At 44.4% G+C, this 15000-nt stretch overlaps 3 non-coding genes across 3 annotated transcripts in view; all 3 read left to right on the top strand.

The window, feature by feature from the left end:
* Nucleotides 1-6183: 6183 nt before the first annotated feature.
* On the top strand, nucleotides 6184-8107 carry LOC139997060 (small subunit ribosomal RNA). The gene has a single exon (XR_011802540.1). It is a non-coding gene; the product is annotated as a small subunit ribosomal RNA (ribosomal RNA).
* A 2830-nt stretch (nucleotides 8108-10937) lies between these two features.
* On the top strand, nucleotides 10938-11092 carry LOC139997044 (5.8S ribosomal RNA). Its single transcript, XR_011802525.1, has one exon. It is a non-coding gene; the product is annotated as a 5.8S ribosomal RNA (ribosomal RNA).
* A 2133-nt stretch (nucleotides 11093-13225) lies between these two features.
* Nucleotides 13226-15000, top strand: part of LOC139997069 (large subunit ribosomal RNA) — a 4173-nt gene continuing 2398 nt past the window's right edge. Inside the window, exon 1 of the ribosomal RNA XR_011802549.1 lies at nucleotides 13226-15000. This exon is cut by the window's right edge and continues 2398 nt beyond it. This is a non-coding gene — a ribosomal RNA (large subunit ribosomal RNA).

Raw genomic sequence — 15000 nt, 5'->3', positions numbered from 1 at the left:
ACGAATTCTAGTCGAACGTAACGATTTCGTTTTATTTTTTTAAAAAATTGCCCCTTCCGGACCGACATGACCGGGCGGTTGGCACTTCGTCGATCCCCCGGCCGGTACGTAGGGACTTAGAAAAATTCCGGTCCAAAAAGTTATTTCGAGTTATTTCGCTAAAAAGCGTTACGAGGTATGAATATTTTTATATAAATGGGAATATTATGTATTTCTACGTCGGGATTAAGCGTTTATTTCGTCCCGAGAACGTTAAAAAAAAATTTTTAATCGAACCGTTTTTTCGAATTTTTTCGCTTAAAAGCGTTATAAGGTGCGAATATTCTTGCATAAATCGCTTTAGAATGACGTTTTACATCGGGATTAAGGGTTTATTTCGTCCCCGCAAGGTGCCGTAAAAAATTTACGATCGCGCCCGAGACGTTGGAACTTAGTCTCATTCTCGAGCGGTACGTAGGGACTTGGAAAAATTCCGGTCCAAAAAGTTATTTCGAGTTATTTCGCTTAAAAGCGTTATAAGGTATGAATATTTTTATAGAAATCGTTACGGTTCGACGAATTCTAGTCGAACGTAACGATTTCGTTTTATTTTTTTTAAAAATTGCCCCCTCCGGACCGACATGACCGGGAGGTTGGCACTTCGTCGATCCCCCGGCCGGGACGTAGGGACTTAGAAAAATTCCGGTCCAAAAAGTTATTTCGAGTTATTTCGCTAAAACGCGTTACGAGGTATGAATATTTTTATATAAATGGGAATATTATGTATTTCTACGTCGGGTTTAAGCGTTTATTTCGTCCCGAGAACTTTAAAAAAAATTTTTTAATCGAACCGTTTTTTCGAATTTTTTCGCTTAAAAGCGTTACAAGGTGCTAATATTTGTGCATAAATCGCTTTAAAATGACGTTTTACATCGGGATTAAGCGTTTATCTCGTCGCTGGAAAGTTATATAAAAAAAGTACGAACTCGTCCGGGACGTTGGAACTTAGTCTCATTCTCGAGCGGTACGTAGGGACTTAGAAAAATTTCGGACCGAAACGTTATTTCGAGTTATTTCGCTTAAAAGCGTTACGAGGTATGAATATTTTTATAGAAATCGTTACGGTTCGACGAATTCTAGTCGAACGTAACGATTTCGTTTTATTTTTTTTAAAAATTGCCCCCTCCGGACCGACATGACCGGGCGGTTGGCACTTCGTCGATCCCCCGGCCGGTACGTAGGGACTTAGAAAAATTCCGGTCCAAAAAGTTATTTCGAGTTATCTCGCTTAAAAGCGTTATGATGCGTATATATTTTTACATAAATAGCAATATTATGTATTTCTACGTCGGGATTAAGCGTTTATTTCGTCCCGAGAACTTTAAAAAAAAATTTTTAATCGAACCGTTTTTTCGAATTTTTTCGCTTAAAAGCGTTACAAGGTGCTAATATTTGTGCATAAATCGCTTTAAAATGACGTTTTACATCGGGATTAAGCGTTTATCTCGTCGCTGGAAAGTTATATAAAAAAAGTACGAACTCGTCCGGGACGTTGGAACTTAGTCTCATTCTCGAGCGGTACGTAGGGACTTAGAAAAATTTCGGACCGAAACGTTATTTCGAGTTATTTCGCTTAAAAGCGTTACGAGGTATGAATATTTTTATAGAAATCGTTACGGTTCGACGAATTCTAGTCGAACGTAACGATTTCGTTTTATTTTTTTTAAAAATTGCCCCCTCCGGACCGACATGACCGGGCGGTTGGCACTTCGTCGATCCCCCGGCCGGTACGTAGGGACTTAGAAAAATTCCGGTCCAAAAAGTTATTTCGAGTTATCTCGCTTAAAAGCGTTATGATGCGTATATATTTTTACATAAATAGCAATATTATGTATTTCTACGTCGGGATTAAGCGTTTATTTCGTCCCGAGAACTTTAAAAAAAAATTTTTAATCGAACCGTTTTTTCGAATTTTTTCGCTTAAAAGCGTTATAAGGTGCGAATATTCTTGCATAAATCGCTTTAAAATGACGTTTTACGTCGGGATTAAGCGTTTATTTCGTCGCTGGAAAGTTATATAAAAAAAGTACGAACTCGTCCGGGACGTTGGAACTTAGTCTCATTCTGGACCGGTACGTTGGGACTTAGAAAAATTTTCGACCGAAAAGTTTTTTCGAGTTATTTCGTTAAAAAGCGTTATGAGGTATGAATATTTTTATATAAATCGCTATATTATTATATTTTACGTCGGGATTAAACGTTTATTTGGTCCTGAAAACGTTAAAAAAAAATAGTGGACCGACGCGACTCGGCCCGTCGGACTTTGTCATACTCTCCACCGGTACGTAGGGACTTAGAAAAATTTTCGACCGAAAAGTTTTTTCGAGTTATTTCGCTTAAAAGTGTTATAAGGTATGAATATTTTTATATAAATCGCTATATTATTATATTTTACGTCGGGATTAAACGTTTATTTCGTCCCGAAAACGTTAAAAAAAAATTTTTAATCGAACCGTTTTTTCGAATTTTTTCGCTTAAAAGCGTTATAAGGTGCGAATATTCTTGCATAAATCGCTTTAAAATGACGTTTTACGTCGGTATTAAGCGTTTATTTCGTCGCTGAAAAGTTATATAAAAAAAGTATGATCGCGCCCGGGACGTTGGAACTTAGTCTCATTCTGGACCGGTACGTAGGGACTTAGAAAAATTTTCGACCGAAAAGTTTTTTCGAGTTATTTCGCTTAAAAGTGTTATAAGGTATGAATATTTTTATATAAATCGCTATATTATTGTATTTTACGTCGGGATTAAACGTTTATTTGGTCCCGAAAACGTTAAAAAAAAATAGTGGACCGACGCGACTCGGCCCGTCGGACTTTGTCATACTCTCCACCGGTACGTAGGGACTTAGAAAAATTTTCGACCGAAAAGTTTTTTCGAGTTATTTCGCTTAAAAGTGTTATAAGGTATGAATATTTTTATATAAATCGCTATATTATTATATTTTACGTCGGGATTAAACGTTTATTTCGTCCCGAAAACGTTAAAAAAAAATTTTTAATCGAACCGTTTTTTCGAATTTTTTCGCTTAAAAGCGTTATAAGGTGCGAATATTCTTGCATAAATCGCTTTAAAATGACTTTTTACGTCGGGATTAAGCGTTTATTTCGTCGCTGGAAAGTTATATAAAAAAAGTGCGAACTCGTCCGGGACGTTGGAACTTAGTCTCATTCTGGACCGGTACGTTGGGACTTAGAAAAATTTTCGACCGAAAAGTTTTTTCGAGTTATTTCGTTAAAAAGCGTTATGAGGTATGAATATTTTTATATAAATCGCTATATTATTGTATTTTACGTCGGGATTAAACGTTTATTTGGTCCTGAAAACGTTAAAAAAAAATAGTGGACCGACGCGACTCGGCCCGTCGGACTTGGTCATACTCTCCACCGGTACGTAGGGACTTAGAAAAATTTTCGACCGAAAAGTTTTTTCGAGTTATTTCGTTAAAAAGCGTTATGAGGTATTAATATTTTTATATAAATCGTTGTATTATTATATTTTACGTCGGGATTAAACGTTTATTTGGTCCTGAAAACGTTAAAAAAAAATTTTTTATTCGAAAGGTTTTTTCGAGTTATTTCGTTAAAAAGCGTTATAAGGTACGAATATTCTTGCATAAATCGCTTTAAAATGACTTTTTACGTCGGGATTAAGCGTTTATTTCGTCGCTGGAAAGTTATATAAAAAAAGTGCGAACTCGTCCGGGACGTTGGAACTTAGTCTCATTCTGGACCGGTACGTTGGGACTTAGAAAAATTTCGGACCGAAAAGTTTTTTCGAGTTATTTCGCTTAAAAGTGTTATAAGGTACGAATATTTTTATATAAATCGCTATATTATTATATTTTACGTCGGGATTAAACGTTTATTTGGTCCCGAAAACGTTAAAAAAAAATTTTTTATTCGAAAGGTTTTTTCGAGTTATTTCGCTTAAAAGCGTTATAAGGTGCGAATATTCTTGCATAAATCGCTTTAAAATGACGTTTTACATCGGGATTAAGCATTTATTTCGTCGCTGAAAAGTTATATAAAAAAAGTATGATCGCGCCCGGGACGTTGGAACTTAGTCGCATTCTCGAGCGGTACGTAGGGACTTAGAAAAATTTCGGACCGAAAAGTTTTTTCGAGTTATTTCGTTAAAAAGCGTTATGAGGTATGAATATTTTTATATAAATCGCTATATTATTGTATTTTACGTCGGGATTAAACGTTTATTTCGTCCGTGGAAGGTTAAAAAAAAACGGACGGATACGACCGGGCCTTTGGAACTTTGTCTCATTCTGGACCGGTACGTTGGGACTTAGAAAAATTTCGGCCGGCGGAAAAGTCCGAAATACTTATTTCGAGTTATTTCGTTAAAAAGCGTTATAAGGTATAAATATTTTTGCGGAAACGGTTATATCTCTATTAAATACAACTGGATTAAACGTTTTTTCGAATTTTTTAAAAAATTTGTGTTCGACGAACTGACACGACTGCGATATTTGTTTAATTATTTCGTTAATTAACGTTGCAAGGTATATATTTTTTTGCATATTTCTCGTTGTTTCAACGTGTTCTAATCGATTAAGAACGTGGTTTTTGTCCGTATTCGTTAAAAGAGGTGGTTTACTGATGCGATTTTGAAAAAAAAAAAAAATTAAATTTTTCGATAAAAACTCGTTTAAAATATTAAAATAAGCGGTGCGTTAAAATATCTCGACGATAGGACGTTTTATAACGGTACTTTATTGGAACAAAGTGGTCGAGCGTTTCAGAGACTAAGTCCGACGGTACGTTGGGACTTAGAAAAATTTCGGCCGGCGGAAAAGTCCGAAAAGCTTATTTCGAGTTATTTCGTTAAAAAGCGTTATAAGGTATAAATATTTTTGCAGAAACGGTTATATCTCTATTAAATACAACTGGATTAAACGTTTTTTTCGAATTTTTTAAAAAATTAGTGTCCGTCGAACTGACACGACTGCGATATTTGTTTAATTTTTTCGTTAATTAACGTTGCAAGGTATATATTTTTTTGCATATTTCTCGTTGTTTTAACGTGTTCTAATCGATTAAGAACGTGGTTTTTGTCCGTATTCGTTAAAAGAGGTGGTTTACTGATGCGATTTTGAAAAAAAAAAAAAAATTAAATTTTTCGATAAAAACTCGTTTGAAATATTAAAATAAGCGGTGCGTTAAAATATCTCGACGATAGGATGTTTTCTAAGGGTAGTTTATTCGAAAAAAGTGGTCGAGCGTTTCAGAGACTAAGTCCGACGGTACGCTCTAACGGAGGTTTTACATGGTAAGCGCCCGGCCGCTGGCCCGGCCGGCGCCGACCGTCCGGCCGGCGCTTTGGTATCTATAAGAGACACGTCGAGTCGGACGGTCCGGACGGAACAGCGTCGAGCGCGTGGCTATTCTACGGCCTCGGTTGAGAATTCAGTCACCGCTCCTCGAGTCTTAGTGAACTTTTTTGCTATTTCTCGACTGTTCCTTCGTTCTCGTATCGACTCTTTCTCTACACTGCTGCGCCGCGGGTCGCTGTCCTGGACGTAATGACCAAATAACGTGGCAAGGTTCCCCTTAGTCGGGAAGCTGGATCCTGTATGCTCGCACTAACTTTAAAAAAAGTTAGGGCAGTGTGCTTGTTACTAACTGAGTATCAATTCATGCTGGTTCGGCAGAGACCGTTCCAAAACTTATGTTATAGCGTACGCAGTACGTTTTAAACATACGAAAGGCTAATGGGGAGCGTACTACCTTTTAGGAAGTGCGTTCTTTCTGATTGGAGAATATCAAAAGAACGAACGAATATGTTTCTTACGAGGACGGTACGTTCAGCATGCAGTTTACGTGCTTTTTACCGCTAAGGCATATTCGTTCAACCAACAAACCATTCTTACAGAATGATCCTATGAACAGAATGATCTTAAAATATTCCACACAAACAATCAAACGAACGAAAGAAAGTAAAGAGAGTGGCGAAATGAGAGGAGAGAGAGTAGTGGCGTTCGACGTTACAACGGGAATTAAAAGGGTGTCGTCGAACGTTCACTAAGAACGAAAAGTCTCGTCGTACGGTGTTACGGACCCACCTACGACACTCTGAGGCTATTTTAAAAAGAGAGTCTTTTGACTCTAATATATATATAAAATACAAAGTTCCCTGGTTGATCCTGCCAGTAGTCATATGCTTGTCTCAAAGATTAAGCCATGCATGTCTCAGTACATGCCGCATTAAGGTGAAACCGCGAATGGCTCATTAAATCAGTTATGGTTTCTTAGATCATACTTAAACTTACTTGGATAACTGTGGTAATTCTAGAGCTAATACATGCAAACAGATTCGTACCAGAGATGGTACGAATGCTTTTATTAGATCAAAACCAATCGGTGGCGGATGGCTCGTCCGTTCGTCCATCGTTTGTTTTGGTGACTCTGAATAACTTTGTGCTGATCGCATGGTCATCTAGCACCGGCGACGCATCTTTCAAATGTCTGCCTTATCAACTGTCGATGGTAGGTTCTGCGCCTACCATGGTTGTAACGGGTAACGGGGAATCAGGGTTCGATTCCGGAGAGGGAGCCTGAGAAACAGCTACCACATCCAAGGAAGGCAGCAGGCGCGCAAATTACCCACTCCCGGCACGGGGAGGTAGTGACGAAAAATAACGATACGGGACTCATCCGAGGCCCCGTAATCGGAATGAGTACACTTTAAATCCTTTAACGAGGACCAATTGGAGGGCAAGTCTGGTGCCAGCAGCCGCGGTAATTCCAGCTCCAATAGCGTATATTAAAGTTGTTGCGGTTAAAAAGCTCGTAGTTGAATCTGTGTGTCACAGTGTCGGTTCACCGCTCGCGGTGTTTAACTGGCATTATGTGGTACGTCCTATCGGTGGGCTTAGCTCCTCGCGGGGCGGTCCAACTAATATCCCATCGCGGTGCTCTTCACTGAGTGTCGAGGTGGGCCGATACGTTTACTTTGAACAAATTAGAGTGCTTAAAGCAGGCTACCTTCGCCTGAATACTGTGTGCATGGAATAATGGAATAGGACCTCGGTTCTATTTTGTTGGTTTTCGGAGCCCCGAGGTAATGATTAATAGGGACAGATGGGGGCATTCGTATTGCGACGTTAGAGGTGAAATTCTTGGATCGTCGCAAGACGGACAGAAGCGAAAGCATTTGCCAAAAATGTTTTCATTAATCAAGAACGAAAGTTAGAGGTTCGAAGGCGATCAGATACCGCCCTAGTTCTAACCATAAACGATGCCAGCCAGCGATCCGCCGAAGTTCCTCCGATGACTCGGCGGGCAGCTTCCGGGAAACCAAAGCTTTTGGGTTCCGGGGGAAGTATGGTTGCAAAGCTGAAACTTAAAGGAATTGACGGAAGGGCACCACCAGGAGTGGAGCCTGCGGCTTAATTTGACTCAACACGGGAAACCTCACCAGGCCCGGACACCGGAAGGATTGACAGATTGATAGCTCTTTCTTGATTCGGTGGGTGGTGGTGCATGGCCGTTCTTAGTTGGTGGAGCGATTTGTCTGGTTAATTCCGATAACGAACGAGACTCTAGCCTGCTAAATAGACGTAAATTATGGTATCTCGAAGGCCCCCGGCTTCGGTCGGCGGGTTTTTACTACCAACGTACAAACAAATCTTCTTAGAGGAACAGGCGGCTTCTAGCCGCACGAGATTGAGCAATAACAGGTCTGTGATGCCCTTAGATGTTCTGGGCCGCACGCGCGCTACACTGAAGGAATCAGCGTGTTTTCCCTGGCCGAAAGGCCCGGGTAACCCGCTGAACCTCCTTCGTGCTAGGGATTGGGGCTTGCAATTATTCCCCATGAACGAGGAATTCCCAGTAAGCGCGAGTCATAAGCTCGCGTTGATTACGTCCCTGCCCTTTGTACACACCGCCCGTCGCTACTACCGATTGAATGATTTAGTGAGGTCTTCGGACTGGTGCGCGGCCAATGTGATAAGCATTGCCGATGTTACCGGGAAGATGACCAAACTTGATCATTTAGAGGAAGTAAAAGTCGTAACAAGGTTTCCGTAGGTGAACCTGCGGAAGGATCATTAACGAAAAATACAAAAACACAAAGAATATATTTGACTTGAACACTGTATAATAAAATATATATAATATCGTCGGTAAGGAGCCGTACTCCTCCTATATCGACACAAAGTATATACGACGTATTAACAAGCTATATACTTTGACAAAAGCCAAATTTTTTACAATAAGGAGGTGAGAGACGCTCCAGTTACGAAACTATACGAAGAGTGTGGCACTCTCTCTCGATCATCGGGATGAAGAGATATACTTTTACACGAATAATTCGAGGCGCCTGCGTGAGGTCGTACACAGAAAGACCCGCCGTCTCCGAATAATATTATAACAAACGAAAAACTTAAAAATATTCTCGAGGCGCCTGCGTGAGGTCGTACACAGAAAGACCCGCCGTCTCCGAATAATATTATAACAAACGAAAAACTTAAAAAGATTCTCGAGGCGCTTGCGTGAGGTCGTACACAGAAAGACCCGCCGTCTCCGAATCCTATAACACGAAACCGCTACTATTAATAATAATAATAATAATAACGATATGTGAGGGAACTTGAGCTGAACACATATCGAAAAAACTAAAAGTTACAGTGGAAACCACGTGTAATGAGAAATGCGATCGAGGCGCCTGCGTGAGGTCGTACACAGAAAGACCCGCCGTCACGATCTCGTATTTCGTATTTGCATCGTGGAAATCCAACGAACGAACAATATAATATATAAACTAAAATCTCTAAAGTGCCTCGTGTCGGAGAGATCACTGCTCACACCTCTTCTATATTTCGTAGTTGCGTTGCGTAGGCCTCACCTCCTAGCAACGGGACATAAGGAAGACTGCTCTTTGGGATCGAACGAAGCGTCTATAACGAGTCGTCGACGAGAGCGAAAGAACGCGAATAGCGAGCCGCAGAAAAAAAGGATACCGAATTATATATCTTCGAAGGTTCTCTTCGAAGATCCATGGATACCTATATCTGCGCGTCTCCAGCTATCTCGCGCGTCTCTCCAAACTCTCGTCGTTCCTCGAAACGTGCTTCCTACCCAAAGGGCGTTCGTTCTTCCTATGTCGTTTCGTTGTCGTTCGTTTCAACGGCGAACGATATACGATGTTCGACAAAACGAAACCACGTTGTACGTTCGTACTCGTGGATCGGGTAACCTAGAACGAAAACGCATTGCGTGGATGTTGGCCCGAAAAGATATATACCAGTGCGAGTGATGGTAAAGAGTAACGATTCTTAACTAGACGAAGTTGGTTCGGAGGGGACCGCCGGCCGTCTCTCTATCCTCGCGAGTCTAATGCCTCGTTCCGTCGCTAGAGTTTTTCAAACTCTGCTTCTGGCTATCGGGAAGAATAGACCGCGCGCGCGAGGAAGAGGAAGGACGACCGTGCGCGTCCCATCGATTTTTTTTATTTTTACCTGAACCACCGAAGTCGATTCAGAGGGGACCGCCGGCCGTCTCTCTATCCTCGTTGTCGTGAGTCATATGCCTCGTTCCGTCGCTAGAGTTTTTCAAACTCTGCTTCTGGCTATCGGGAAGAAACGACCGCGCGAGGAAGACGACGACGACGACCGTGCGCGTCCCATCGAATTTTTTTTTATTTTTACCTGATCGACGGAAGTTTCGTCCGGTTCGTCTCTTTTACCATCGTCTCGTCGACCCGTTCAGAGGGGACCGCCTGTCCATATCCTCGTTGTCGTGAGTCATATGCCTCGTTCCGTCGCTAGAGTTTTTCAAACTCTGCTTCTGGATATCGGGAAGAAACGACCGCGCGAGGCCGATGGCTGCGAGTCCCATCGAATTTTTTTTAAACGCACGCACACACATACACCTGAACGGAGATGCGTTCCTTTTCGTCGCGATTTTTCGCGCTTTAGTCGTCGTTGTCGCCATCCGTTCGGAGGGGACCGCCGGCCGTCTCTCTATCCTCGTTGTCGAGAGTCTAATGCCTCGTTCCGTCGCTAGAGTTTTTCAAACTCTGCTTCTGGCTATCGGGAAGAAAAGACCGCGCGAGGAAGAGGAAGGACGACCGTGCGCGTCCCTTTCGAATTTTTTTTTATTTTTACCTGAGCGACCAAAGTGGATTCAGAGGGGACCGCCGGCCGTCTCTCTATCCTCGTTGTCGCGAGTCTAATGCCTCGTTCCGTCGCTAGAGTTTTTCAAACTCTGCTTCTGGCTATCGGGAAGAATAGACCGCGCGCGAGGAAGAGGAACGACGACCGTGCGCGTCCCATCGATTTTTTTTATTTTTACCTGAACCACCGAAGTCGATTCAGAGGGGATCGCCGGCCGTCTCTCTATCCTCGTTGTCGAGAGTCTAATGCCTCGTTCCGTCGCTAGAGTTTTTCAAACTCTGCTTCTGGCTATCGGGAAGAAACGACCGCGCGAGGAAGACTACGACCGTGCGCGTCCCATCGATTTTTTTTTACCCGAACGATGGAGATGCATATCGGCTGTTTGCTTCGAATAACTGGACGAGAGGAACGAACATATATATATATCATGGGCTAGCCACCGTGCGCTTTCTTCGCGAGATCGTGTGCTGTACAGAGGATTCAGAATCGGGTGTTATATCCCCGTCGTTTCCTGACGAACGGAGCTTCGATCTCGTTGGTTGTTATATATTATAATGCACTTTACGCCCGGTCGGCGGGCTGCGTGTGTCGTCGCGCAGTCCGTCCGATTTCGTTTTCGAACGTATTTTCGTGTCGTCAATCATATGGCGACTTCCGCGCGTTCGATTCCCGTTGGTCGGACGTTTGTCGGATATCGGCTTCTTTCGAACCGAGAATAAGAGTACAAAAACCTGAGTACACAAACAAAAATCCATGCATAAACGATTACCCTGAACGGTGGATCACTTGGCTCGTGGGTCGATGAAGAACGCAGCTAATTGCGCGTCAACGTGTGAACTGCAGGACACATGAACATCGACATTTCGAACGCACATTGCGGTCCACGGATACAATTCCTGGACCACGCCTGGCTGAGGGTTGCTCACGTAAACCTAAGACTGCTTGCGTTGCGTATCGTTGCTCTCGGTCCGTCTCTCTCTGTTCTTTCTTGCCTCGTCGACAGCCCGCCGTCGTTCGTTTTATCTTTAAACGAACGTTTCCGAGTCGGAGGACGAGCGCCAAGCAAAAGAATACGAATTAAAGAGCGGTCGAGGGCTCGTACGCGACGTACGAGCGATTGTTGGACGTTCGTCGGCGTTCGTCGCTGGATCGTGTGGAGACCGGCGTACGCATGCTCTCGATACAAATATATATGAAAAATCTATCGCGTTCACGGGAGACTCGCAAAACTACCTCCGTCTCTTCTCTGTCCCTTCTTGGCTTGACAACCCGCCGTCGTTCGTGTTTTACGAACGTTTCTGAGTCGGACGAAGCGCAAGAAGAAGGATACGAATTAAAAGAGCGCGGAGAGAACCGTCGTCGTCGACGCGGTTATCGAGATACACAGAGCGAGTTTTCTTCGTGGCCGATTTTTTTTTTCTTTTTGTATCAGCCTCTGCTACGTTTTGTTAGTCTTCGATAAGCACGAATGACCGCGCCCCCGACGTCGTCTTAAATGAATTTTTGGCGAGACTGAGAGAAAGCAAAAATATTTTTGAACAAAGTCAGTCGAGAGAGGAGAGAAAAGAGAACCAAGATATTAAAACCTAAACCTAAACTTGGTGGCGTAACGAAAAACTGTGTGCCTTAAAGAAACACAACCGTCTTTTCATCAAGATGTTTTTACTCGTACAGCCCCAGGGATCGAATACCCACTCCGTCTGTTCGTGCGGCAGAGATGTATTCTGCAGGCGCGAGACGACTGACGAGAAGACAACGAGGACCGTCGCATCGATGGGTCGTCGTTGCGTTTTTCATCCTCTGTGCTTTTTTCTGTTCTTCGTGAACCCAGAGAAAGCCGTAGATCCGGGAACGGACACACGAGATTTCTTCGAACGCTGATGACTTAGGGAGATGATCCCCAGCGTTGCGCGGAGATCGGAGAGTACGCGTACATGTATCGGGACGAATTTTTCCCCGTCGGTCGCGTATCTCTCTGCCCGCGCGCCTGGCCCAAAGCCACGTTCGTCGGAAATCAACGAAAAGTGTGTGTTACGATCTAGCGTGCGTCTACGATCGGCTATATTTAAGGGTGACGAAGAAGAGAAAAGCTCACGGTGTTGCGCAACGTTTCTGTACCCGATTTTAAGATGTGCATGTGAGTCCGTTACAAAGTTGTTCGGATCGTCGAAAATAGTCGTTTTCGTCGTCGTGCGAAAGAGAGAATAATCTCTGACATTGGCACGGAGAGATCGCGCAGAGGAAGAGAACGATCCTCTTTGGCGAGGCTCGAGAAAGACTAACGAAACTTGATTAGAGACGAGGTATACACGCGCCGTACGTACGACGTACGCGCGTGTGATTTTTTTTTGCTTTAAGGCGATTCGGCGCTCCGAGTTTTAGAGAAAAAGAGATCGTTGGTCATCCCATGTCTCTTCGTCGTCTATCGCTGGACCGCGCATCCTAACGTATCGCCGGTCGTCCAGTCCCCGAGTAATAAATTCACCCCGTTGTGTACGTCTCGCGCTCGCTTTTCCACTTGCGTGAGTTCCCGTGCGTTTTCGTCGTTGGTACAGAGCAAAGAAACCGATATGTTATATACATGTCGCGTGTTCGATCTCTGTGCCAGCAATAACAGGCGAAAACAAGGAACCGCTGGAATCGTCGAGAAGAGAGAAACGGCTACGGGAGATATATTATACATAACACGTGTATATATATATATATATATTATACAAAGAGGACGGGCGTTAAAAACCGGAGATCGTTACGGGTGTCTTGCGTGAGTCTTAGCTCGAACATGATACGACGAACGAAGTTTAAAAGGCACTTTGGCGAGATGCATAAAACGTTTCTCGATCGAGATAGAATATAAGGTTCTCGATTCTATTCGAATTAATTTTTTTTTTTTATTTTTTTTTCTCTTTGAGGCGATTCTCGGAGAGAGAAATAAAAATAAAGACCCTCTGTCGCATTGTTATCAAACCGTCTTGCTTTTCTCGAATCGCGCCCACATGGCACGAAATTTTTTTTTCTTTGAAAAAAAAAAATTGTCACCGTGTCGTGACGTTGAAGCGACCTCAGAGTAGGCGAGATCACCCGCTGAATTTAAGCATATTACTAAGCGGAGGAAAAGAAACTAACAAGGATTTCCTTAGTAGCGGCGAGCGAACAGGAATTAGCCCAGCACTGAATCCCGCGGTTCCGCCGTTGGGAAATGTAGTGTTCGGGAGGATCCGTTTATCCCGTGACGTCGAACCGCGTCCAAGTCCATCTTGAATGGGGCCATGTACCCACAGAGGGTGCCAGGCCCGTAGTGACCGGAACGCGTTTCGGGAGGATCTCTCCTTAGAGTCGGGTTGCTTGAGAGTGCAGCCCTAAGTTGGTGGTAAACTCCATCTAAGGCTAAATACAACCACGAGACCGATAGCGAACAAGTACCGTGAGGGAAAGTTGAAAAGAACTTTGAAGAGAGAGTTCAAGAGTACGTGAAACCGTTCAGGGGTAAACCTGAGAAACCCAAAAGATCGAATGGGGAGATTCATCGTCGACGGCGTCGGTGATCGTTGGTGAGCGATGCTCCGGGTGGGCCTTCGTGGTTCCATTGGCGAGGGCACGCCACCTTCGATTCGAACGCTCCGGCGTCGTAGTCGTGCACTTCTCCCCTAGTAGAACGTCGCGACCCGTTGTGTGTCGGTCTACGGCCCGAGCGGGTGACTGTCGCGTCGCTTCGGCGCACGCGGCAGACCCTCGGTCGCCCGGCCGACTGCACGACGGTACACTAGACGGTATCGGGCCGCAACCAATCCATTCTCGAATGTGTGTGCGTCTAGACCGCCGCAAGCATCGTCGATCGTTCTCAGTTTTTACGGAGTTTAATTCCGTGCTGGGGCGTCGGCAGCTGTTGGCTGGCGGATTTCTTGGACTGGCCGAGTCTCTGATTACCGGTCGGCGACGCTATTGCTTTGGGTACTCTCAGGACCCGTCTTGAAACACGGACCAAGGAGTCTAACATGTACGCGAGTCATTGGGACTTGTAAACCTAAAGGCGAAATGAAAGTGAAAATCGGCGCGCGTGCCCACCCTGAGTGGGTTGCGCGTGTCCGATCGAGGGAGGATGGGCCGCGAGACAATGCGGCCCCGCACTCCCGGGGCGTCTCGTTCTCATTGCGAGGAGAGGCGCACCTAGAGCGTACACGTTGGGACCCGAAAGATGGTGAACTATGCCTGGTCAGGACGAAGTCAGGGGAAACCCTGATGGAGGTCCGTAGCGATTCTGACGTGCAAATCGATCGTCGGAACTGGGTATAGGGGCGAAAGACTAATCGAACCATCTAGTAGCTGGTTCCCTCCGAAGTTTCCCTCAGGATAGCTGGCACTCGTCCGTTCTCATCGAACGCGTACGAGTCTCATCTGGTAAAGCGAATGATTAGAGGCCTTGGGGCCGAAACGACCTCAACCTATTCTCAAACTTTAAATGGGTGAGATCTCTGGCTTGCTTGGATCATGAAGCCACGAGATACAATTGTCGGATCAGAGTGCCAAGTGGGCCAATTTTGGTAAGCAGAACTGGCGCTGTGGGATGAACCAAACGTGGAGTTAAGGCGCCTAAGTCGACGCTTATGGGATACCATGAAAGGCGTTGGTTGCTTAAGACAGCAGGACGGTGGCCATGGAAGTCGGAATCCGCTAAGGAGTGTGTAACAACTCACCTGCCGAAGCAACTAGCCCTGAAAATGGATGGCGCTGAAGCGTCGCGCCTATACTCCGCCGTCAGTGGCAAGTGGGAAGGCACGCGAGTCTTTCGATCAATTGCGATCGTGGACCGTCCTTCATGAAGCTCTGACGAG

This window comes from Bombus fervidus, unplaced genomic scaffold (genome assembly GCF_041682495.2).
Source record: "Bombus fervidus isolate BK054 unplaced genomic scaffold, iyBomFerv1 scaffold0028, whole genome shotgun sequence".
NCBI classification, from domain to species: domain Eukaryota; kingdom Metazoa; phylum Arthropoda; class Insecta; order Hymenoptera; family Apidae; genus Bombus; species Bombus fervidus.
Note: the sequence above shows the minus strand (reverse complement) of the source record. Positions and strands in the feature narration are given on the sequence as shown.